The sequence below is a fragment of the Rousettus aegyptiacus genome, unplaced genomic scaffold, assembly GCF_014176215.1.
Source record: "Rousettus aegyptiacus isolate mRouAeg1 unplaced genomic scaffold, mRouAeg1.p scaffold_m13_p_4, whole genome shotgun sequence".
In the NCBI taxonomy this organism is placed as follows: Eukaryota; Metazoa; Chordata; class Mammalia; order Chiroptera; family Pteropodidae; genus Rousettus; species Rousettus aegyptiacus.
In genome coordinates this window covers 39751412-39777631 of record NW_023416307.1, presented here as the reverse complement: position 1 = coordinate 39777631, position 26220 = coordinate 39751412, and the positions used below count along the sequence as shown (strand labels likewise).

Below are 26220 nucleotides of genomic sequence, written 5' to 3'. Positions count from 1 at the left end.
ATTTGTCTCTTCAGATTTTCTATTTCTTCATAATTCAGTGTTGTTAGCTCATATGTTTCTAGGAATGTTTTAGGTTATCTAATTTGTTGTGTGTAGTTGTTTATAGTAGTAAAAAAGTTATTAAATTAGTGTGTAGTAAGTGCTTATGATCCTTAGTATTTCTGTTTTATCGGTTGTAATATCTCCTCATTTCTGATTTTGACTCTTCTGTCTTTTTCTCTAGTTTAGCTACAGGAGTGTTAATTTGTTTATCTTTTCAAAAAACAGTTCTTAGTTTTATTGATCTTTTCTTTTGTCTTTTAAGTCTCTATTTCATTTATATCCACTCTGATCTTTATTTTCTTCCTTCTACTAACTTTGGGTATAGTTTGTTCTTTTTCTAGTTCTTTTGTTTGAGACATAGTCCATGTTTCTTCATCTTCCTTGACTGTCTGTGTTGGTTTTTGTGCATTAGATAAAACATCACCTCTCCCAGTCTTGACAGACTGATCTTATGTAGGAGACAAATCTCGTCAATTAATCCAGCCTGAGCTCCTGGTTGTTTCTCAGACATTTGTGATTGTACAAGTTGCCATCTTAGTTCTTTATGGCATCCAGTACTTGAGGGTGTGCCAAGAACTGTCAATATCCCAAAGGGGAAGATCACAGTTAACACCTAGGTGAGGCTGATGAGGCAGCAGCTGGGAAAGTATGCAGTTAAGCCCCTTTCAGAGAAAAATTAGGAGATGGGCAATTTTGCCTACTCCCTCTGCACTGAGTTCTGTGGGGGATAGAAATGATGAGCGCTTGTGTCCGTTAAGAACTGCTTCTTTGTTTGCTAAAGTCCTATGGGTCTCATAGACCGAAGCCCCATTGGTTTTCAGAGTTAAGTGTTTTGGGGGCCCATCCTTCGGCTGGGATCCTTAGAAGATGAGTTTCTAAATGTGTAGTACAAACCTTTTGCTCCTCAGGGAGAAGCTGAGAGCTGGGGGTTCCATCCTGATAGTATGGTGCTGTGTTGGTAGTGGGGTTTATGACAAGAGTATGTCTCAGCCTTCCCTAGTTGGATATGGGTAATTTCTCATTTGCCCTGTGGATAGGAGTCACTCAGTTTCTGGGATTCTCTTAGAGGGAATTGCTGTGTGTAGCTGTACATTGGTGTGTCCATGGGAGGAGGGAGGTCTACGAGCCTCCTATGTTGCATTCTTGGTCCCTCCCTCGAGGTGATATCCTCTTAACATCCATTCACTACAATAAATATTTTCTTTTTCTTGAAACTAGTCATTTTTGCATATTTAATATATTAATTGAAAGGTTGGAGGCATTTTGTAGTTATATGGAAACAGAATAGTCAGTTCATCTTGTGAATGTCCCTTCATTCTTCAGGAGAAATGATTAAGCCATGACCTCAAACCCCTTATTACTTATTTCTGCTAAGTTTCTACTTGGTAATATCAGAGATCTCAATCAATAAAGCATATCTTTAGTTGAATCACAGTAAATACCCTTCATTTTTGTAGATTCTTTTCATGTTGTTATAATTCTGGAGAGTCCTAATTGATTACCCCAAACCACAGAGGTGCTTGAGTAGGTCCTGAGATGTTCACAGTAGTCACTCGTGATATTCTGCCCCAGCTTACACTAGGTGAAGGCTAAGATGTGATGGGAGAAGCTGCCGCTTTGGAAGGGGAGGCAAGGAAGTGGTTAGAGGTTGTGGCAACTGCTAACAGAGTTAAAGGGGAGTAATTACATGGAAATTTAGAATCAGAAATTGGTGGTTTCTCTTCTGGTTGGCTTTGAGTATGTGTATAATTTGGATCATAAAAGAAAAATAATAATTCACTTCTTATCTATCTTACCCCTTTAATGACTAAGAGCACAGACTCTTGGTGCCAGAGACAACTGGCATCCAGTCAGGGCTTTGCCATTTACTGTAGGACCTTGAACAAATTTTTAGACTCATTAAGCCTAATTTTAAAGCAGCAATAAGGAGATAATCATAGTATACACCTATTGCAGACTGATTATTTGTGTTCCCCTAAAATTCATATATTGAAACCTATCCCCCAATGTCATGGTCTTTAAAAGTAGGGGCCTTCGGGAAGTGATTAGGTCATAGGGTGGAGACCTCATGAATTTGTTAGAAGGGTTCCCAGAGAGCTCCCTCTACCCTGCCCCAATGTGAAGACAGGATGGTGCCTATGCCTCAGGAAACAGGCTTTTACCAAGCACTAGGTCTATGCCTTGATCTTGGGCTTCCTAACATCTAGATTTGTGAGAAATTTCTGTCTACGATGTTTTTGTTATAGCAGCTGAACAAACTAAGACAATATCTCATAGTATGCCTTTGGGAAATAAATGAGATGGTACATATGAAGTTTTTGGAATACTACAAGTGCACAGTAAATGTTAATTATTGTTATTAGCAACACTTTCTTATTAAATAGTGATACCTATTCATTATAGCCAATTAATAAAATACAAAGAAAAGAAAATAAAACATATATATTTTATCATGCAGAGATAAACAGAGATATCTACTCCCAATCATTTTCTCTGCATATATTACTTTACAAAATTTGATTTAATTTGTGGTATCTATTATTAACAATTTTGTATATTATTATGTGATCTTCTAAAATATTATGCCATCATATAGATGCACTGTACTATAGTTTATCCTACCAAACCCCCTTTGTTTGACCTTTATGATTGTTCCCAATTTTTTACTATTGCAGAGTGCTACAATAAACATTCTTATACAAACTTTTTTCCCCACATTTCCATAATAATTTCTTTGGCTCAATTATAAAAGTGTAGTTACTGCATTAAATAATACTTATGTTTTTGGGGTTTTGGATTCTAACTATCCAAATAGCCACCAGAAAATTGCTCGAATTTTAACTTTTATCAGCAGAATATGAGAGCAACCATTGCCCTGTACTCTCACCAACACTAGGCATTAGCTTTTGAAACACATTTTCATTCATCCCCCTAATACTTTTTGAGTGCCTATGTAGACCAGGCACTATTCTGGGCATGAGGACACAGCAGTGAACAAAATAGACAAAAATCTCCGTGCTCTCACGAAGCTAACATAGAGTATGTTAGATGATGTAGTTGCTATGGTGGAAATAAAGCAGGGCAGGAAGATACAGTGTCTGGTTTATAGGGTGGAGGAGGTGCAATTTCATATAGGCACCAGGGATGGCCTCACTAAGAGGGTGAATTTGAGCAAAGACCTGAAAAAGAGTGAGAAAGTTGGCCTTGAGAATCTCTAGGGGGTGAGATTTCCAGGTAGAAGAAAGAGCAAGTGCAAACATCTTGAGGTAGAAGCATTCTTGGCATGTTTAAGAAATAGCTAGGAGGCCCGTACAACTGGAGTGAGATGCATAACGTGGAGAACAGAAGTGATGAGGTCAGACAGATAACTGGGGCTCAGGTTATGTAGGGAATATTACAGCATTTTAAGGATTCTGACAGTCACTCTGCATGAAATGAAGAGTCGTTGCAGGGTTTTGAGCAGAGGAGAGGCATCATCCAACTTATATTTAAAAGGATTACTCTGGCTGCTGTGTTGAGAATAGATTGAAGGGAGATGAGCATGAAAGTACTAGGGAGGCTGATTAGAAGGCTATTGCATAATTTAGAAGATAGGAGATTGTGGCTTAATCCAGGGTGATATCAGTACGGTTGGTGAGAAGTCCAAAAGTAGGTGCAGTGAATTTTGACAAGATCTGCTGATGAGAAAGACAGGAGCCAAGGTTTTGATCTGAGCAGCTGGAAGGATAGAATAACTGTCTGCTAAGACCAGGAAGACTTAGACTTTTCTCAAACATGACAAGTTGGGGGGAAGGTTAAGAGTGCAGTTGGGAAATGCTACCTTTGCGATGACTTTTAGACGTCCATGTGGAGGTGTTATAAGGGGAGTTAAATGTGTGAATCTGAAATTCAGGGGAGAAGTGCAGCGTGGAGGGAGCAGTGGTTTAGGGAGGTGAGTGTGTGAGGGTTAGTAAAACTTTTCTTTTCATGGTGTGATAAATTACAGTTGACTCTAGAACAACCTGGGTTTAAACTGTGCTGGTCCGCTTACATGAAGATTTTTTTTCAATAAATGTGCTGGCTGTAAAATTACTGCTTGGCTATTGCCCATGGGAACATAGGCTATTGCCCATGGGAACATAGGCTGTCACCCATGGGAACATAACATTCTAACAATAAGCTTTCTGTTTCTGTACCACCGCTTGCAGAATCGACCTGTGGGTTGACGGTTAGTAAATAGAAGAAAAATAGACTTTTGTGTTCAGACAGAATGAAGAATGGGGTTTGGGGGTTAAGAACTCTCTACCTCTACATTTCAGGGCTGCTTAATTTGGGGTCTGCATACCCCTGGCAGACTCAGCTGGCTGAATAAAGAGGGTGTTTCCTATAACTCACTGATTTCTGGTGGTCCGTGTGTCTATCAGGGGCTGGTGGCTACACCATAAATACAGCTGACTCTTCAAATCGTGACATTAGCATAGGGGTGGATTCAACCAATCCTGGATTGAGAACGGTATTTTCGCTTTTGCATCTGTGGATTCCCAGCCTGGGATTGAAAATATTGTTTTCATCTATGGTTGGTTGAATCTGCTGATGCGAAGGGCCAACTGAAGAGTCGAGTCAAACCCGGATGTTCTACTCTGCGACTGCGTGGAGGTGGGTGCCATGACCTAGCATTTTTAAGGGTCAGCTGTATAGTGTATTTGTTGATGGGATGATCCAGTAGAAAAAGAGCAGCTGGTGATGCGAGAGGAGTGAATCATTGGAGCAATGTTACCAGGTAGGTAAGAAGGAATGGGATCTAGAAGATAGTAGACGGGTTGCTTTAGATATGAATAAAAACAATTCTCCCGAGTAACAGGAAGAAAGGCAGAACGGGGGCGTGTGGATACAGATATGCGGCTAGATGTGGTGGCAGTGCTTTGTGCAAATTATTTTTCATATGCTTCTATTTTCTAGATGAAATAAGATTATCAACTGAGAATAAAAGGGTTTGGATAGACCCCCCTACTCCTAGCTGTGTTGAAAGCACATTAGGCCTGCGGCAGTGTGGGGGATGGGCTGCGAGGGGCAACCCTGCCTTGAAGAGGCCATTGCAGTAATTTTCAGCCAGAAATGCTGAGGACCTGGATAGGGAGGTGGTGCTAGGTATGGAGAAAATCCTTAAATTCCAGGTATGTTTTGGAGATAGGACATGCAGACTTGGTGATGGTTTGGGATGAAAACGTAGGCTCAATCATAATACTATTTTGAAAAGCATCCCCCAAAAGCAATAAATTACAGTTGTTTCAGCTATATCGAATTTAAGGCCTGGGGGCTCTTACCATTTTGGCTCATGTAACTGGAGTATGCTATAGTCCATTTTTTTTTTTGGGGGGGAGGGTCTAAAAACCCCTCCTAGGTTGCAGATCATTAACTACATGCTTTGTTTGTTTGTTTGTTTTGTACAATGCCTTGGACAGAATCTCATGCAAATAGATGCATAAGAAATGTAGCTGTCAGTGATTCTGTGTGATGCATTAATTATCACTGATTGTTAAAAAAAAAAACCCTCGCAATGTCAACAGTCTTTTACAATAGGGTTCTGAGTCTCCGGCTTTTCCTGGAAGTAATGGGAACTTAGGTGTCCCACAGGTAAAATACTCTTCATTAGATAAAAAGTGCAACTGAATACTTGTCATGCCCTGAATCTCTGCTTTCAGCCAAAAATTAAAAAGTAGACAGTAACTGCAAAATACTGATTCTTTTAAAGTTTTATATAAGCTCTCACATGTGAAACATGAGAGTATTTGACACTGGGGTTTCATTACTATATTAAAAAATTTTTTTGCTATGCCAGTCACCCTTATTTCTGGAATATATAGTAGTATCCCCTAAAAAGAAAATGGTAGCCAAGCACTATGGTATAATATAGTTTATATTTTTTTTTACTCATTGCCATAGAACTTGTTCCTTTGTTGTTAACTTAAAAAAAAAAATTATTAAGCACTCTCTAAATGTCCGTAGTTTCTAGGAAGGCATTATGTTTCCAACTGAATATCAGCTTTTTGAGGGCAAGAAAGATTCTCTTCTCAGCATGTTTCACACAGCATGTGGTATAATACATAGTAGCTATTCATGAATGTACTTAAATAAGAAATAATTCAAATCCTTAAACTTTAGTATCTTTTCACTTAGCGGTACATTTTGAAAAGTCACGTTTTGCACTGTGTACAAACATGCACGTGCAGAACCACATTGTCTTTGGATTCATCTATCTCTGACAATTAACTGTCTAATTAATTAATCATCTGATAATTAAAATGACCTTTTGGCTGATATTGGATCCCAAGAAAGGTTCAAAAGAAACTTGACACATCATATTGTATCATGTTCCATTGTGAGACACCCTTGCTGTTTCTCACATTGTGTTATATCTGATCACATGGCACTAATGTTACGTTGAACAAAACAGTGACATATGAAGAAATTTAGTGCATGAGATTTATGTAAAGTCATCCATCCTTCACTCTTTTAGATGGTGTAGTCACTAGGTGAAATTGAAAAATTTAGCATCTTTTAACCATCAACAAATCTAGGACTGTTATTTGGCAAGTAAGTGCATATGCTGGGCTTACTCCTTCTCACAATTTCTAGTCTGAGGTTTTGGTTAAGTCACTTTGGACAACATAAGGGCTTACGTGGCTTACAGTTCTTGCATAACTCTATTTTTGTCTACTGAATTTTTAAGTCAGCATTAGTTCTTACAGTGGAAGAAATTTAGAACACAGGTTTTTATTGTATTTGGGACATGCAATTTTTCTCCCTCTGTCTCCAAAAAAAGTGATTAATAAGAATTAGAATTGCAATAGAAACTCTGAAGGAAAATATAAACTTCATAGTGTTCATTTGGCACTCTGTATTCATGGCAGCCTCAGTTATGGCAGTATTGCATTTATGAAGATATTTTTGTTTCCAGGATGGCATACTGATTTCCAAAATGAAATTAGGATTCTGTGGCCTTATGACATATAATGAGACCATAGAAATATAATACATTTTAACGTTGTGTGTTAAATATTTTAATGTACAGTATGCATGAGCCTTAGCTCGAACTCTAATTTCACTTACTGTGATTAGTGTATTATGTTTATATAGAGTAATATGGAATTTAGGGAAGGCTTAGTAAAAGTGACCTATGGCTGACACACTATATCTTTAATAAACTACAGATGACATGGGTCTCCTCTCAAAGGGGCTATTGGTTTTCTGTATATAATTAATAACAAGAAAACTGTATCCCGACTTTAAGGTCTGTAGTAGCATCCTGGAACAAAAAGGGCCATAAATTAACATCAATTATGAATTAAAGTTCCAATTAACCTGGCTGACACTGATATACTTTAACAAGGTACATTTAGATAAAAGAAGAAACTCTCTAATTACTTGGAATGGGACCTTATGACCCATTCTGCTCTTTTATCCCAATTTCAACCTAATGAAGAATGAAGTGAGAGAGAGAAAGTTCCACATGAGGTGACAATGCAGCCCCAGAAGATATCCCCTGGGATACCATTTCACAATCAAAATCTCTCCACCATGAATATTTTATTGTACCTGTATTCTTCAAATTAAACGCACCCATTGAAGAAGATGGTATTTTATGGTTGAAAATGGTGGCATCCTTTGAGATTTCCCACTAGAACCAGTTGGGAATGTTATAAACAGTTAATGGGAACCCCCTCCATTGTGCCTGGAGCTGTTTTAGATACATTCTCTATTAATGGAGCTCATTGGTTACAATTCTCTCTGCACTGCTCACTCTTTCTGCCCCCTCAAATCTTTGAACAGCCTTTCTGTTTCCCATTTGATTTGAGAAGAGCATTCTAGTTCCTGGTCCCCATCTGTTCTCCAGGTGGCTCTTTGGATTTTGTTCATCTTTGTCTTCTGTCCTCTGATGGGCATCTTGCCCACTTAGTTTTCTAGGTCCTTGTGTCCCTGATGGTGTTCCTTGGTCAGTTAGCATTACTGCAGATACAATTGCATGTGTATCTTCTAGGCTGCACATTACATGCATTGAAGTGTTTCTTCATCTGAAAACACAGAAAGAGCAGATGAAGATATTCATGGAATAGATGAGAGAGAAAATGTGGTGATTGTGGGTGATAGGGGAAGAGTAAAAGCAAGACAGATCCCAATAGCTGAGGAGACAGGGGAGGGAAGGACACAGAATAAAACAAGAAGTGATTTGTCTTTATTTCGCTTCTGTCTTTCTGTGGATCACTCTCTATCAGATGTTATCAATTGCTTTCCTGTAGTGATCTCCCATTAGATAACCTGCTCATTTCTTGACATCGTTCCTAGAGCCTGTGCTCTCACCCACCGCAGTAGAGCCTGTTTCACTTACCCTGCATTCTGTCAGGCTTCCCTGTTCATCCCCTCCTCTCCCTCCACCAAATAGCACAAGGCATAAATACTTTCTTTCAGGCTCTTCCTTGCCTACATCCAAAATGAGACTAACTTTTAATAGACATGAACTCAGCTTTTAGCCAAATATGAAATTTAAAAAAATCAAGAAATGCATCTAAATAAAGCAGAATTTCTACTTATACATTTGAATAAATATATCCAAGTTCTTTCAGGGCCACAAATATGTGTGAATAGATACTTAGATCTATCTAAGTACTAAGTAAGTATCTAGAACAGATGCTTATGAATAGAGATGAAAGTAGACATACAGAGATTAAATGTTGGCAACATATGTGGCCAATGAAGTTGTCTCCAAATCTAAATCTGACCATGTCTTTTTTTGGCAAAGGAAAGTGATAGTAAAAGCAGAGGAAGTAGGATGTTAGTCCAGCTTGGGGGCTATGATCTAAGGTTGATTGGTCTGAGCTGGGCAGCTGCTCTGCAGCTAGGTAAAGACAGCCCCAGGAAACACTGTCTTTGAAAGCTGACTTTCTCCTTTGTCCATTTGCCTATTGGCTCAGTCCTAGGATTTCCAATGGTTTTCTTGTGCTCAACTTTGTGTTTTTCTGACATTTTGACAATCCAACTTTATCCTTTTGTACCCAATTTAATATGTCTTTTGTCTACTTCATTAGAAATCTTAGTTCATGGATAAACAGGAAAGTCTTATAAGCTTCCAAACAAAAAGAATATTTATGTAAAAATGTAAAAAGAGTCAGACTGGCCTTGTTCTTCTCTTTTGAAATATGAAAGTTAGCAGACGGTGGCATCTATAGAAGACTGAGGTAAAATTATTGTGATCTAATTTATATGAGAGAGAAAAGAAACAAATCTGTGAACCTTTGTTCCAAACATTGGTCCATACCACCCAGATCTCTCACCTGGATTACTGCAGTAACCTATTCGCCATACAATGGCCAGAATGATCCTTTTAAAAGATTGGTCAGATTACATCACTTCTGTGTTCAGACTTTTAGTGGTTCCATTTTAGCAGCTCTCCCCTTTCTTTTCATCTAGACCCCTTTCCTCTTGCTCACATCTCACTAGTCAAGGCCTCCTTGTTGTTGGCCTGAGGTTCACTTCACCTGATTCCCACATGACTCCCTCCTTGCCTTCAGGTCTTTGTTTAATTATTGTCTTATCAAGGAAGGCTTTTCTGACTCCCTGTATTTTAATAAAATAGCAACTCCCCCTCCCTGGTCATTCTCTATTTTTTTTTCTCTGCTTTATTTCCTACATAGCACTTATTATCTGCTTTATGGTGTATTTGTTTATTTTGTCTTTTCTCCCACTAGCATATAAGCACATGAGTACAGAGGATTTATGTATTCACTGTAACCACCTTGAACAGGCCCTTCTGAACTCTCACCATTTGTCCAATGAAGGGAGAAGGTCCTATACCTAGCCAAGATATTCTCTTTCACGGAGGAGGGAAAAAAAGACGTTGATATGAAGAGACTCAAAGACCAGACTACCCACAAACACCAATTTATTAAATTCTCAAGAGAGACCTTGGAATCACCTAGAATACTTGTTAAAAAAGGGTTGATTCTTAGGCCCCAACCCAGATCAATGGAATCAGGATTTCCTGGGGATGGACTGGAATCTGAATATTTCAACTATTGAGTATTTCGAAAGGGCCTCATGTCATTATTACTATAAGGCAAATTTGGAAAACTCTGAGTTTAATCTTAAAACAAATGAGTCTGAATAGACTTTCAGTATCAGTAAACTTTGCAGTGTGTGTATGTGTCTGAGTGTATATAATATGCAATGCATTGTCTATGTATCATCTGTCTGTCTACCTACCTACCTACCTACCTACCTACCTACTTGCCTACCTATACCTACCTGAGAGTTTAACTGGAAATTTGCAGTACAAATTTTGTATGAGGATTCTTGAAATAGAACAGATTTTTGTTATCTGACCCATTCTTTAAATTGCTCTTTTTTTTTTTTTTTTAGTTACAGATAGCCCGGCTGCAGTGTTTCAGTACTAAGTTTCTTTTATCAACAGACACAATTGGAAATGCATAGGCATGATACTTGTTAAAATGAGCTCATCTGCCCATTTTAATGGGAATGGGGAAGAGAAAAGGAATTAGATACGTGTGTCTGGCTAGTAGTACTTAATATAAGACACAGTAGGATTCTGTGACTGATGACCGATGTTTGGTATAAGGGCACATGCTATTCCCCAGTATTCTCTGAGAACATTGCCTTGTTACAGTACTGTATCATAATCGATATTCATACTGATAACACATAGTTGAGAAAAAGTTAATTATGCTCACAATACTCAATTTAAGAAGGCGGGGAATTGTTAACTGGTTAACACAAAATACCGTTTGATAATTAAAGCAAACAATTGTTTGGAAAATACAATTATGGCAAAAACTAATTCTTGGATACCAGATAAGTCAGGTACTGTTGCATAAAATAAGATCCTTGAACACAAAGTGCTTATAATCTTGGTGAAGAGACAAAGCATGTAAAGACATGAAATAATTAGAGTAATGAAACAGTGCTCTTGTACAAGTTACTTAATTGCTCTGGATCACACAGTAGCCTCATCAATGAAATGGATAAAATAATTTTAGTGCCTCAGGAAGGTTTGAGGATTAAAAGATAAGTCATGCCCTTGATAAGTGGCATCTAATGTCACCAATTTAGGAATGACAGAGGTCCAGAAAGAATTGATGGCTAAAGATCAATATATCCATGGAAACCTTTATGGAGATGGAGAGATTAAAACTTGTTCTTGGAGAAAAAGGAGATGAGAATTCTAGGTGGGAGGATCAGTGTAAGCAAAGGTGTAGAGGAGGGGAAAGATCATGGGGGGACATGAGAGGACCATCTGACAGAAGTATGGGTCATAAAAGACAAACTTGACTAAGTAGATCTACTTCTTCAAATTGGAAAATAGACATAAGCAAAGGAAGAAAAGAATAATATCCCATGATTCTACCACTCAGAGATAATTACTTTGTTATACTTTTTTTTTTTAGCTTTTTCCCCTGTGCAAATATTTACTTTTCTAAATATTTACGCTTTTGTAACTTGCTTTTAACATTACATTATCAGCATTTTTGTATACTATTATTATTTTTTTGGAAGCATAATTTCTGATGGCTACATTATACCACATTTTGTCATCTTGTAAGTTAATAAGTCTGTTATTGCTGGACTTTTAGATTTTCTTCTCTTCTAATATATAACACTAACCTGCAAATGATTTAAAAATAATCCAGTTTTTTCTCTGTGGGTGGAATTACTAGGACACATCTTGGTCCATAATATGTGAATATTTTTAAAGTTATTGATACATTTCATTAAATGACTTCGCTGAAAGCTTGTGTCAATATGTATTTCCATTAGTAGAATGTGAAAGCATAAATTTCATTCCACTTTTGACAGAAAATTTAGACACAGTGGAGTTCTTGATCAGAAGAGCATTTGGCAGCAGGAGGTGGAGGGGTGGGAGGAAGAGATGCTGGAGCCATACAGCAATATGGAAGTGCCATGACCAACTACTGAACTTTAGTGGGCCAAGTGGTTATAGAGAGGAAGAAATAAATCTAAGAAATTCTCCCTGCTTTCTCTCCTTCCTTTTCCTCTCCTTGTTTTTCTCATTTCCTTCTTTCCTAATAACTTGCTCTTTCCTTTTATTAAAAAAATACATATCATAGTAGAAAATTTGTAAATACAGAAATATAAAAAGTTAATATATTTTCAACCATTTTTAATATGCCAATCAATATATTAAGTATTTTACATATTAAACATTCTTTGCAAAAATGAAAGTGTTTCCTTTCATAGATATAACAATTTATTCATTTGCCATTGGTGGATATATGTGCTAGAGATTGTCTATGAATTTTTACTATTATATACAGTGCTGCTATAAATCTTAGTCCAAATTTGTCATCTTTTATTTCTGATTTTTCTCCAGCAGAAAGAAATTACTGAGTAAATGGCATTTTCAAACATCGATAATAGGATTCATTATACACACACATGCACACAGATTCAACACACAACTAGGATGAATAAAAAATGGTCCCTATGTTTCTAAACTTGAAGAATAAACCACAACAAAGAAATTCCAAGTAAGAACTGGTTTTAAAGGGAAGTTGACAAGTTCGGTTTTGAGTGTAAACTGAACAAATAAACATATAAATAAAAGTGAAAATGAAGATAGAAATTTTTTCAAAAAGTAAAGGGTTCATGTAGTCAATAAATTCTATTTTCATTATTGAGATTTTGTCTCTTATTATAGTATATTAACCAAAATTATAAGAACAATACAGAGATAGCCAGGGCACTACTTTATATCATCCACACTAAAATGTTATTTCTGTGAATAGCTTCCAGCAGAAGAATTAAAAAAAAAACCAACAACAACAACAAAAAACACTTGAGGTTTCATCCGCCTTATAATTCTATGCTCATCCTATCTTTTATCCTTTCTTATATGTAATCATTACTTAATCATTACTTAAGGAACATTACCAGTTATCAGTGTGATACCTTTTCATTTGTGAATGGGAAAATAACTATCTTTGTCTGTATAAAGTATCCAGTTAGGGAAGACTTTTCCCGATGAGGAACACTATGAAACTTTGGAACTACCTGTTCTGAAGCTTCCCAAGTGAGCTGGTGTAAAATTCAGTTGATCCCACTTTATTCAAGGCTGTCTTAACTTTCCTTTTCTTTCATACTTTTCCTCTTATATTTTTTTTATAAAAAACATATACTTTCTCCAGAAAAAAAAAGAAAGAATAAAAATTTAAAATCTCAGTAATATCTTAGAACTTATATAAAGTCAGTTTACCAAATCACTGTTGTGTTATCATTATGTTTGGTTGGCATGACAAAACTTGAAAACAGATTCGCCTCCTCACTTAGACCAGATTCTTTTGGAAGGACTAAGTTTGTGTCAGAGTGGATTATAGCTTTGCTAAAATACAGTATCTCTATCCTCTCCAGGTCTTTCTTCTGCTGTGGCAGTTGAAAATATCTCAATGTTTGCATTCTTATGTGCTTCAAAGGTGTGTTTTAATCTGGCTGAGAGAGAAAGGGAAATGTTTTTTCTTTGTCCATTGTTAAATTGATGGTACAGTCATTTTACTTCAGGGTTGTGAAACAAAACCTGTTGGTGTTGATGATTGTTTTCTGGTGCAATGTAAACTTTTAGTTAGCTAGCAGGGGCTGAGCTTCTTAGTCTTTCACTTACCGTGAATGTTCTGAATGTATTAATTAAGAAACATTAATTAGATATCTTCCCTGTGTCAGACACACTGTTAAGTGCTAGGTAGGTGCTATTGAAAAAATGGATTTTGTCGTGGACCTCATGGAGCTTATGGTTTATGGGAAAGAGATAGTAATGAGCAGAGAAATCAACATACAATTATTAATAATGTTATGAATACTATTATAAATAATGAGCAAAATTATAAAATGTCTTATGAAAAAAAGCAGGGTGCTGTCTGAAGCCTTGAGTGACAGTCAGCTCAAGTGTGAGAGATATGGGAGAGACAAAAAGGAGGAGGAGGAGGAGGAGGTGACACTGATGATAATCTGTTCAAGAATTTAGATGTAATATCAGCAGCAGGTTCAAATCCGTCAGCTATAAGACAAACAAGACACTTCATAAAGATTTTCATCTTGTTATGAACAGAGAGCCAAAATTCATTACTGAAACTGTCTGCATGAGCTGCCTGCTGGATCTAATGATGCATTATTAGATAAAGAAGTTGAAAAAGGTTAGTATATTCTTTGAATGACTGGCAGAGTGTGACACCAATATGGCATCAAGCCCTACTATGATTCCAAGGACTTCATCACTAAATAAAAATGAGATCTATGTATTTTTTGGTGTGGTGGTTGTGTTTAAAGTAACTTTGATCTTTACTTGGAAAAAAGAGAGATGGGGAGTACAGTTAAGATGCTGTGGCAGCATTCCAAACTGCTGATGAAAATTACCTTTTGTCCAAGATATTTATATACAAGATGGAGTAGATTATACATATTTTAAATTTTCATCCCAATTTTGGGTATGTTTGTCACTCTGTATAATTATTTTAAAATAAGTGTGCCACTTCTCTGACATATGATAGTAAGCCAGTATAAGTTTATCCTCTTTAGAGCAACTTATTATATTGATCATTTGCATAGGCAGTTTTTTTTTAAAAAATAGAATCTCTTGTATTGGTGATTACTTTTTAATATAGCATGGATTTATTAATTGTTTTATGTAGTTTTATCAATATTTGAGGACATTTTATTGGGTGCATATAAGCTTAAAATTGTTAAAATTACTCTGAACAATTGAACATTTTATCATTATCTAGTAACCTTTGATCTCTAATTGTGCTTGTCAGATTCTGTTTTGGCTGATAATGTAGCAAATCCATATTTCTGTTTTTTAGAACTACTTCTGCTTTGTTTTTAGTGTTTTTCTTATAAACAGCATGTATTTGGATCTTTGCTTTTTTGTCCAGTATATCAATATCTTTTTTATCCTTAAACTATTTAGTCTACTGAAATTTTTATTTTTTAATTATTGATATATTTGGGCTTGTTTCTATCTTTCTTATGCTTCTACTTTCCTATTAGTTCGTTATACTACCCTAAACATGCAATATTTTTATTCTGTTCTAGTGATTTCAATCCTCTATCAATCAGAATCACCTGGGACATTTTAGAAAATGTTAATACTTAGGTTTCATCAACTAGGGATTCTATTTAAAATCTAGAATGGGGCCTGGACATTGGTATTTTTGAAAAGTTCCCCAGGTGATATTATTTTAGGTACTTTTGGATATTCAGAATTTTTATCCCCTTCCAATGTTACATTATAAACACCTACAATATCTGTAGAAGCTACTTTTCTTTATTCGTTCTAATGAAATTCTTGAAGCAATCTGGCCTGGGTTCCACCCTGTTCTCTGGGAGCTGTCTCTTCAACTTGATTCCCATTCCTTACTACCTCTTGACCTCCCACCCCCCCCCGCCCCCGGATTCCCACACTCAGCCAGATATTTCAGGTATTCAAAGCAAGGTATTATTAAGATTTGATCTTTAGCTGTCAGATCTTCGAGTTGGGGTAGCTTAAGCTTAAGAGTTAACTGGATCCTGTTAGATTCCTTTCTCTATTCCATTGGAATTACCAATCCCCCATTCCCTAACCCCTCTGCGGATTCACCAGTGGCTTGGCTTGGGTCTACCAACCAGTTACTGAAAACGCCAATAACAACATTATTAAAACATTCATTGTAAAACCAAAGATCCTGGTAGTTCTAGGGGGTAAAGTTTCTTCTGTTTATAGAAGTTTCTAAAACTAATAGTCAACAGTAATACCCTCTAATCTGATGATTCTTAAAATGCCCTCCTAGACCAGCAGCCTCAGCATCAAAGAACTTGTTAGAAATGCAAATTATCCGGCCCTACCCTAAACCTACTGAATCAGAAATACGAGGGAGTGGGGCCAAGCAATCTATGTTTCAGCGGATCTCCCAGCTGATTCTGATGCTGTCAAGTTTGAGAGTCACTGCTCTAATCCAAGAGATTTTCAACATTTGGTTTGATTAAGAAGATAGGAAAATTCTGTTTGTAGTGGCAGTTAACTAGGAAATCAAGAACGTTTACAATCAAGACTCAAAAAGGGAATAAACTCATCAGCGGGTAGTACTGTATTTCATAATTTGGTATTTTAATTTACTATGAACATTACCCTAGTATTTAGGCTAACCTTTGTGTTAATCTGCTGTTCTTGAAATTGAAAGTTGGTATATGTATTAAGAGGGAGGGTCACAAAAAGGATCTTGAGCAAATTACCCAAGTAAAATGTGGATTTGTAGCAAATTATTCACATTCAACCCTCCTGAACAGAAACGATTATTATGATCTTTTAAAATTTAACATAGAGTCCTATTCTTTTATGTTTCTACTATGTTTTCCAAAGCCCCGTTATTTCTCTTTTTATTATAAACATTGGACATTTGTTAAGTATATACCACTACAGAGTGCTATGATTCTTCCTTCCTAAGAAGAATGCATGTGCAGGTAAACTAGGCCCCAACGAAGTAAAGATGTATAGCAGAGCCTTTTCTTTCTAAAATTTGATCCTAGGAAAAAATTAATTTAGGGCTGGAAAAAACAGAGTTTGACATCTAAAATCTTAAATATCATACACTTGATTTAGCTCTGAATTTATTTTAAAAATCCATTTTGTCCTGTTTACAGGTTTCTGAATTCACCTACCTTCCTTAGTTTAAAATAGAGTACCCTTTAGCTATTCAGCTAGCTTTTAATGGAAACATATTTTCACTAGCAGTAAACTGAGGGGAAAGAAGATAATTCAGCCACTGAAATTTTTTCATCAAAATCTAATTTTCATATGTGCATATTATCATACTTAATGAGAAATAACTAAGAGTATATATTTATACACCAATGAGTTTGCTGGTGGTGGAACTGCAGGCCATGTGGAGGAAATGCCAATGGACTCTATAGCCATAGTGTTATTGGAGGTGGGGTATGACAGGTGGGGAGGGAGGCACATGTGGTATCCCCCCTTCCCCCCCATAATAGCATGGCAGAGCACACACAGGGGAGATCACAGAGAGCCTTCTGAGCCAGAACAGGCATTTATAGAACTAAGAACCCCAGCCATTTCTGAGATGGTAAGTGTCTTGTGGAGGGTGTCTTGCAAACATTATTGGGGAAAGTAGAAATTTCTTTATTTATATTTGATTACAACTCTGTAACTAAACACTAGGTTAAAGGCCCAGGGACTCCTGTGGGTGACAAAACCTGACTGCTAGAGCTTCCTTGGATCTGGAGTGGCCTTCCAGTTCAGACCTTGTAACCCCCTGAGCCTGGTGGTTTGATCTTCTGAGGTTCCCTGTGTCTGAGTTTCCTATTTTGGTCCCCCCCACCCCCCTGCACAATATGTGTAAATGAAAATGAAACATGAGATTATTGTTCTTCCTTCCTAAGTGCTTATAGCCTGGGTAGAGAACCAAGTTTATCAAAGTGAATATTATTCCTGAATTCTAAAATGCATGTGCAGGTAAACTAGGAGCCCAGTAGATGTTTTCTGCAGGCTTGGGAGCAAACTCTTCACATGGGAAGTGGCAGTCCTTTCCATGTGTGGCATGCTCTGCTTTCTCCCATCTACCTTTGCTTCTGCCTCATACCCTCAGGCCTCTCAAGCAAATTTATCCAGGAACTTGTCAAATCATCTCAATCTCACCCTTGGGAGGTCTTCTAGGCTGTTGTTTCTAGTTTACCCTACCTTCACCTCATGTGCTCTTCAAATTACCCTGTATTAGGGTCTTCTGGAATGCCCAATACTGTCATGCTGAATACTTTTGTGGCAGGTCATGAGCTCCTTCAGGCTTCAAGCTATCTGCATAAATATACCCCATGACTTTTCTCCCTTCCCACCACTTCCTGTGAAACATACTAATACTGTATGAAAGTGGAATTAATGGGGACATATGTGGTAATAGCTTTGGTTTATGTGTATCTAATTGTTCCTAAGCCACTTGGTTCAGTTGTGTTAACAGTTGTCTTTGTAAGGGCCCAGAGCTCAGGATATGTGTTGTACCTGGTGTGAATGAACTCATCTAGGGCCACATGCAGCTGGGTGCTTCATAACGATGGGAGGACAAACATTCTGCCTTTGAGTCTGACTTGCACTGTCCTGAAAGACTGAAGTCCAGCCCCACAGGTTTGTGAACATATCTATTTTGGCTCTAACAAAATAGCTGGTTGTTAAATCCCTTCTTATAGTCTATAGAAATTATATATTGGTTTATGTCTCTATCATTCAATTTTGGGTTTGTAAAATGGCATCCTTCTACAAAACCCTGTACAAATGGTAATGTTCTTCTGTCTTGTCTGATGACAAAATCTTCTGCCATTGTCACTCAAGCATATTCAAAATGAGAAAGGAAATGCCTCCTATTATATTAAGGATTTTCGCTTACATTTCAATACCATGGAAACTAGGCATTGGGATAGGATCTTTTCTGTCTAAATATATCCTTGGCTTTCAATTATACTTTCTATTTCACCAAAATGGCTTTTTAAATTCCTCCATCTTTACAACATTTTCCTTTATTTTGGGTTGGCAGGATCACTTTGAGCCCATCCCTCAGCTTTCATCAGCAAATATTATCACTTCAAGAGGAATATAAATTGGGGCAATATAAGTGCAAAGGAGTCTCTCTGAGAAACTCTTCTGGTGCCAAAGGAACGTGGAATAAGGTTAAAGCACATCTCAGATTAGGGGTGGCTAGTTTCAACTCTATAGCTTCTGTGGGAAATGGAATCCTGCAACAAAAGAATGAGGACCTTCCTTCGAGAGTGGAGGATGAGGCCCTCCTCTAAGAGACACTAGTGAGAGGTCGTAGAAGCGCTATGGTTAGATCGCTGCATACTTGTGACTTTGGAAAATCATTTTGTTCCTCTGTGTTTCAATTTCCCACTCTGTGAAATGAAGTGTTTGTCTAGAGATTTTCTAAGATTCTTTCAAACTCCACTTATTTGTCATCAAATATTTATACTCATCTACTAAGTTCCAGGCACTTGGGATGAAGTAAGTGATGGACCAGTAAGATGGGACCTCCAGTCTTCCAGAACTCAGGGGTAGCCTCATATTTAATTGTATATGGAAGGAAACTGCCAATTACATTTAATAAGAATTTTAGTTTAATATTGGACTTCAGATTGTCCCATCTTATTCCAGATCATGCTTCTTTTGTCATTTTTCTATTTTCTGGTCTTCCTCAATTATTTTCAGTGTAATACAATGCCATGATACTAAATCAAACACTTCTCTTGTAAGATATCTTGAACAAATGCCAAATATATTTTATTGATCACAATTTGTTTTGATGAATTGTGGTTGATAACGTCTGCATACATGGGTGTGATTTAGGGAAGGAGAATAGATATTATGACCCCATTTGAGTCTGTTGCTGTAATAATTATATGGCTGTATGAGTAAGACATAGTTCAGAATGAAATATACTTGAAATCTCTTCTTATCCTAATCTTATAAAAATCTTTCTTGAGAATCACTCTGTTAGATTATTCCTACGCAGATCCATTGCATTTAAGCAGTGGGTTTATATTTTTGAGTGCCAATGTGTGTTATTTTCCTACACAAACAGCTATGCTCAAAGCTTAATGAAGTAGGAAAGGCATTCAGGAAGTGCTGGAGCCAACATCTTGTATATTTGAACCTGTCTGTTCTGCCAGTGACCCATAGAGTGAAGAGCTGTGTCAGCTAATCCTTTAGCTGACCATTGCTGACAGACACATACCTTATGTTGAGCTTGGAGAGAATGTCACAAAAACATCAGAAGTCAACAAGGTGACACAATTCCTGTGGGGTCCTATGCTTATTTTTTGCCATTGCTTGGAGCTGAGCAATTACACATAAAAATGCATCTTATCTGCAAATAATATACACATTTTAAGAGTTTAAATTACTTTGTTTTCAGAAGGTGTTTTTAAAACTACTTGGACACATATTTTTCCAATGATGATAATTAGCCAATTAATAATATCATAGTCATCAAAAGAGATAGCATGTTTTCAAAATCATGCAACAATAGAGGAGTCCTTAGATGGCTTCGATTGGAACACCTAATAATTATAACCTTGTAGATGCAAAAGACGAAACATTTATAACTGTAAACACAAACATAGAAAACAAAACAAAAATTTGTCAGCAGAAGACTGCCTGCTTATATGACTCTAAGCCAGAAAGCAGCTGTTTCATTTAATGCATTGTTTTGGACTCCAGTGAAAGCATAGAAGTATGGTTTCCAACATTGTTAGTAGCAAAAGTCCTATCACCCACATGTCCCATGATTTGATGAGATTTTTTTCTCATCAAATAGTATTGATTAAGTAATTATGTTTTTTTTTTTCATTTTAATAAGCAAAGACCATTGTAGCTACCAGTTAACCATTGTGATGAATGTGAAACGAAATATATTCAACACCGAATTTCTATAATTTCTACACAAACCAAAGAAATTTATTGTAGAAATAATAGATTACCTTAGGGTAATGCAGTTTATAATTCTTTTAGACATTTAAAAATCTTGAAAATGGCACATGGAACCCATTGCTACTTTTAGGAAGTTTTAGAGTTTCAGAGATCTCTTATGAGAAAACTCTATGTGTAAAAGTTATATGTGCGAATTTAGTTGTCTTTAATGCATTTAAGAGTCAAAGAAGTTTTTATTGCAACTGCTTCTTCTAAATATTTTTCTAAGCACGTGAAGAAGCAAGCTGTGTTTTCCTAACAGAATCAAACAGACTCTCCCAGGGCCCCTTATAAGCTGAATCTTTTGGCAATTATCAAAAGATATATAGCTCAACAATGGGACTGTTAATTGTCATTGGCAGACCTGAGAGAACACAATTTAAACCAGGCTGGGGTGCAAAGAACAAAAGAAACAACTAAAAAGAAGTGTTATTCATAAAAATGTAAGCTACCAATTCAGTTGTGAAATGATTGATACTGCAAGATGTGGAAGTTAAAATTTTTTTTTCTCCCTTACTAGTTAGTTATATTGCCTTAATTAATGTTGGTCCTTTGGAAGTGTGTGTGTGTGTGTGTGTGTGTGTGTGTGTGTGTGTGTGTTCGTGTATTCCAATATCTATCCACTGAACAGTTGTATGATGGATATGTGATACCAAAAGATACCACTTTGTGATCTTTGAGCCTTAAAGCTATATCTGCACCCCCACCCCAACCCCACACTGTTTTTTAGGACCTGATAAGTCAAATGCCACCCAGACTGTTTCCTGGAGTCCTGGGAATGTTATTCTCTGGATTGAAAACCTTGGATTCAGGGAAAGGTATTGCTGGGGTTAAGAGGAAAGATGCTTGAAGTGAGATCTCCTCTAGAAAGTCAGAAGTGGAATTTGCTGAGGATGGGAGGAGGTTTGTATTACATAGATGCTCCATTAGAGAGGCATGGTTGTAAGTACAGTGGAGCAAGTACAAGAGCTAGGATGCTGTGACTATAAAGACCCTCCTCCCACCATAAAGTATTTCTTGGTCGACCCTTGGATATAAGAAAAGTCACATAAAATTTTATGTCCATCAACACACCTTCTTGCCCACTTCATTCCCCTATGTGTTATTATTTTTACTTACTTCATCCATTTAGTCAGTTCTGATGTGTCTGAATAGGCTTGTGTGCTGATGTTACAGAGGACAAAGGAAGATAAAGCAAAAGGACAAATGACCTTTATTTCAAATCTATTCATTGTAGAGAAGGACAATGCTTACTTCAAGGAGGATGGGCTGACAGCTGAGCTTCACCTACACGTTGCCTTCTACAGTGTCCCCAAACAGTATCTCACACCATATTAATATGTGTTCCACCCCAAGAAAGGGTTCTATGGCCAAATAGGGTTGGGATATGTTGTATACCATAGAGATTCACAATATGCATTAATAGGCTACAATCTGAGGACTCCTGCACTACAGAAAATTACTTTGCTTAATCTAGTATTTCCCACTGGATTTGACTGTAGACTCCTTTTTTTTTTCCCCATGGATATATTTTTCATGGAACAGGATTGACATATGGAGAATACTACTACATCTCTCTTGAAACAATTTCTTCTTTTACCTCTATGACATCACACTCTTGATTTTCCTCCTACCTCTCTGGGCACTCCTTTTATTTCCTTTGCTAGTTCATTGTCTTCTGCTTGGTCATTAGATATTAGATTTCCTCAAGATTTAGCCCAAGGCCTTCTCAACTCTTTTCATTCCTCATTCTCATTTCTCACCCATGCCTCTGGTTTCAATGACTACCTCATGGAGATGTCTCACAAATGTCTAGCTCCAGTCTAAACCTCTTCTCTGGGCCTCAGCTCTGTATATCCATCAGCTTTCTTGAAATCTCTACTTGGATGTCTGAAAGGACTTTCAGCTCAATGTTATATCAAGATCATTGTCTTGCAGTGTTCCTTTTCTCAGTAAATGACATTATAATTTATTCTGTTACACAAACCAGAAACCTGGAATCATCCTTGACACCACCCTCCATCGCACTCATCATACCATATAGCTCTTCCCAAAAATCTTAATTCTATCTACTTCTCTACATCTCCATTTCCCCTTATTTGGACCATGTTACCAACTTTTTGCACCTGGTGTTCTACAAAGGTGTATCTCGCCTTGTAGCATCCACTCTTGCCCTCTCTCGTCCATTACCTACAGTACAGCTGGAGTGTTGGTTCTTATCACAAATCTAATAACATCTTCCTTCCTTTTTAAAAAACTCCATTACCCTTAGAAGAGAGATCACATTTTTAAGTCTCAAAGGCTCCATGAGATCAGGTTCTTATCTGTTGTTTCAGCCTCTATTACTTGCTTTGCTTCTCTCATTCTGACTTACTTTTTTTTTTTTTTTAAATTGAGAGATAATTCACTCTTTTTGGTATTCACCTTTTTATGGTATACCATAAAAATTCATTCTTTTGACGTGTACAGTTCAGTCATTTTAATATATTTTCAAGGTTGTGCAACCATTATCACCATCTAATTCCAGACTATTTTCATCACCCCTAAGAAAAATCCATTAGCAGTCACTCTCCATTTCCCTCTCACTCAGCCCCCCGCAACAACTAATGTATATTCTGCCTCAATGGACATTGCCTATTTTGGACATTTCATATAAATAGAATCATGTAAATGGAAAGTGGACTTTTGTATTTGGCTTTCTTTGACTTCACACACTGTTTTCAATGTACATCCATGTGGTCGCATGTTTTACTACTTAACTCCTTTTTATGCCATATTGTGTGGTTATAGCACTTTTTATTTATCCATTCATCAGTTGGTGGACATTTGGGGTACATACGTAGAGATAAAATTGCTTGGTTATGTGGTAATTCTATATGAATTACCTTTCTCAGGATCTGCCAAACTGTTTTCCAAAGTGGCCACATCAGTTTACATTCCTACCAGCAATGTGTGAAGATTCCAATTTAACCACATTTTTTGCTAACTGTTATTGTACATCTTTTTTATTATAATAATATTAATAGTTACGAAGTGGGATCTCATGGTGGTTTTGATTTGCATTTCTCTAGTGACTAATGCAGTTTCTGGTTTACTTTTAATGTCTGAAATGCATCATATTCCTATTGCCACAGGGTCTCTCTATGTATAGTTCTTTTCCCCAGTTCCTTTACCCCATAACTTCACTCTTCCTTCTGCTTTCTTTATACAGATTGCAATTGTCGTTTGCTTAAGGAAAGAGCCTCTGATATTTCTAGGTCAAATCCATTGACTATGGCTCTCTTAGGATCATGTAATTCTCACAACATTTAACCACAATTGAAACTCTGCATTTATTTATGTGATTTTTGATTGGTGTCTTCTCTCCTAGCAAACTACAAGTTTCATGAAGGCAGGAAGTTTGTTTATATTACTCCTTATTGCATTCACAGCATAGACAATGCCTGGCATAGTAATTAGTCAATAAATATTTTCCAAATAAATGAAAGAATAAATAGAATGATTCTGGGTTCCAGAAATTAATAAGTAAAGGCATTCAGTGCCACTATATATTCCTGTGGGATTTCTAAGAAGACAGGGGTCACAAGTCCTTTCTCTATATGAATAATTATATATTTTGGTGAGTTAGAAAAGATAAATGGGAGGAGAAAATGAGGGCAGAGAGAAATGTCTGTAGGGATGAAAGATAGACACTTTTCATCAGATTATTTTGCATTCCCTTGTGAATTAAAATGTGACGGGTTATGATTTTGGACAGCTTGTGGAAATAACTCATTGTCTTTTAAACTAATTTTCTCATGAATTAATTTCCTTGAAATTGTTAAAATAAAAATTAAGTTTTCTTGCAGTGCATTGACCCTTCTTCCACTAATCATTTTACATTGACATATAGGCATTATTTGCTAAGCCTTGGACTTAAAAAAAAATGAAACAAAATGGAAGAGTTCTGGCAACCTTTATTCACTGACACAGATTATCTCAATTGGTCATTTCTGCTTGAAACCTAAGATTCTTTTTCATTTCAATTGAATGCTTTTGCTAAGCAGCAGATGACATCTACTTATACAAATGAAAGCTAGAATTTCAGGAAAATCTAATCTAACCTCCTCCAACATTTATCATTTCAAGTGACCCACATTAAAGAGTAGCATGAATATTCACCCTGGCACTCTGACACTAAGTGGGGATATCAGCTAGCAGTTACCCAGATGCATTGCATCTAGGAAAGGAAGACAGTGACCAGTACTCCATACACATCAACAAACAACGACATCCTGAGGCATAATGACTACCAGCATGGTAGCACCCTCCTCACCTGCAGTCAAAGTAGCCTTGGGTAATAGAGATGGAAAATAGCAATACTGAAGAAAATGCACCTGTAAAGGGCTTTTACTTAATTGCTAGAGGTGTCAAGCTTCTTTTCCTTTTCCCTGTTAGTCAGCTCTTCATGGTTGAAGGCATGGAAGCCTAATGACAGGAGATGGACATGCCACAGACAGAAGTGGCCCTCGGACCCTGGAGGTCACTGTGTGACGGTGTGTGTAAAGGAATGTGCATCCTTTTTACGTCTTTGTTCCAGTGGACACGGTCCACCGGCAAATCCTGTTGCACTAAGATCGGAGGGCGCAGATAACCCAAACATGATCCAGACGTGTGGACATTGTTTTCTTGACACGGCATTCCGGATCCAAAGTGCACCCCTGCCTCGAAAAGCAAACAAGACTGGTTTCTTCCTGCATGTAGAACTCTAGATCTGTGTTTCTCTTATTTTTTTCAATCTCTTAACTCTTTTTCCCTCTATGCCTCTGTGGCTTTCAGTCTCTTTTTGTCTTTATGTTTCATTTATATATATATATATATATGAATATATATAATATCTATTCTAAAGACTTATAACCCCCAAGTAAAAGGAAACTCAACTCAATCTGTCATTGAATGAACAAACAAATTACTTTACCTTTTATGGAGGAAGACAATATTAGTTTTGTCAGAAATAACACAAGGATGAATTGGAGTTTATGAATGCTTGTCTAAACAGACTCAGTGTCCTTATCTGGGCTTCCCTGTCTGTGGGCTCAGCCACAGTTACTGTATCAACAATATGGGTTCTCTGTATCAGCTCTTATACTCTACCTGGGCTCCACCTTTGAAATCTTTCCTGTACTCCTATTATTTGTTGTTAACTTTGCATTGTGGATTCTGTCCTGTTCTCTGCCTACTTTCCTGGACTTAGCTCTTTGTGTCTGCCTTGGCTCCTAGAGCCAACTTCCTCTGGGTGCTGATCCCAATGCCCTGAAGTCACAGGAGGCAATTTCAGACAGTTTTTCTCAGAAATCCTGGTATTCCGAGGATCTACCCAGTCTTCCAGTTGCAACAGATTTGGAGATAGCAGAGAGCCCTTCTTGGGCAACTTCAGAAGTTGTACTTGAGGCTTTAGGACCAGACGACTCAACTCCAGGCCTCAGAACCCTCTAGAGGCCACAGAGAGACATGACATTGGTGGCAGTCGCCCCATGGCTGCTGCCTTATGTTACAGTCAGGGGAGCTCACATTCTAGAGTGTAGCTTAGGACACATGGTCCTGCTGGTATTCCTGCTGCCCTGATCCTATAACAGCTGCTCTGGGAATAATTTATCTCCAAGTCAAAGATACTGTTGTGCTTTCTCCTGTAGGTGCAA

General features: G+C 37.2%; 1 protein-coding gene across 1 annotated transcript in view; it reads left to right on the top strand.

Annotated features, from left to right (window-relative positions):
* The first annotated feature begins 4694 nt into the window (after positions 1-4694).
* Positions 4695-26220, top strand: part of LOC107507009 (proteasome maturation protein-like) — a 175245-nt gene continuing 153719 nt past the window's right edge. The window contains exon 1 of the mRNA XM_036219758.1: positions 4695-4801. The gene's annotated coding sequence lies outside the window, so the exon portion shown is untranslated. The remainder of the gene's footprint in view (positions 4802-26220) is intronic.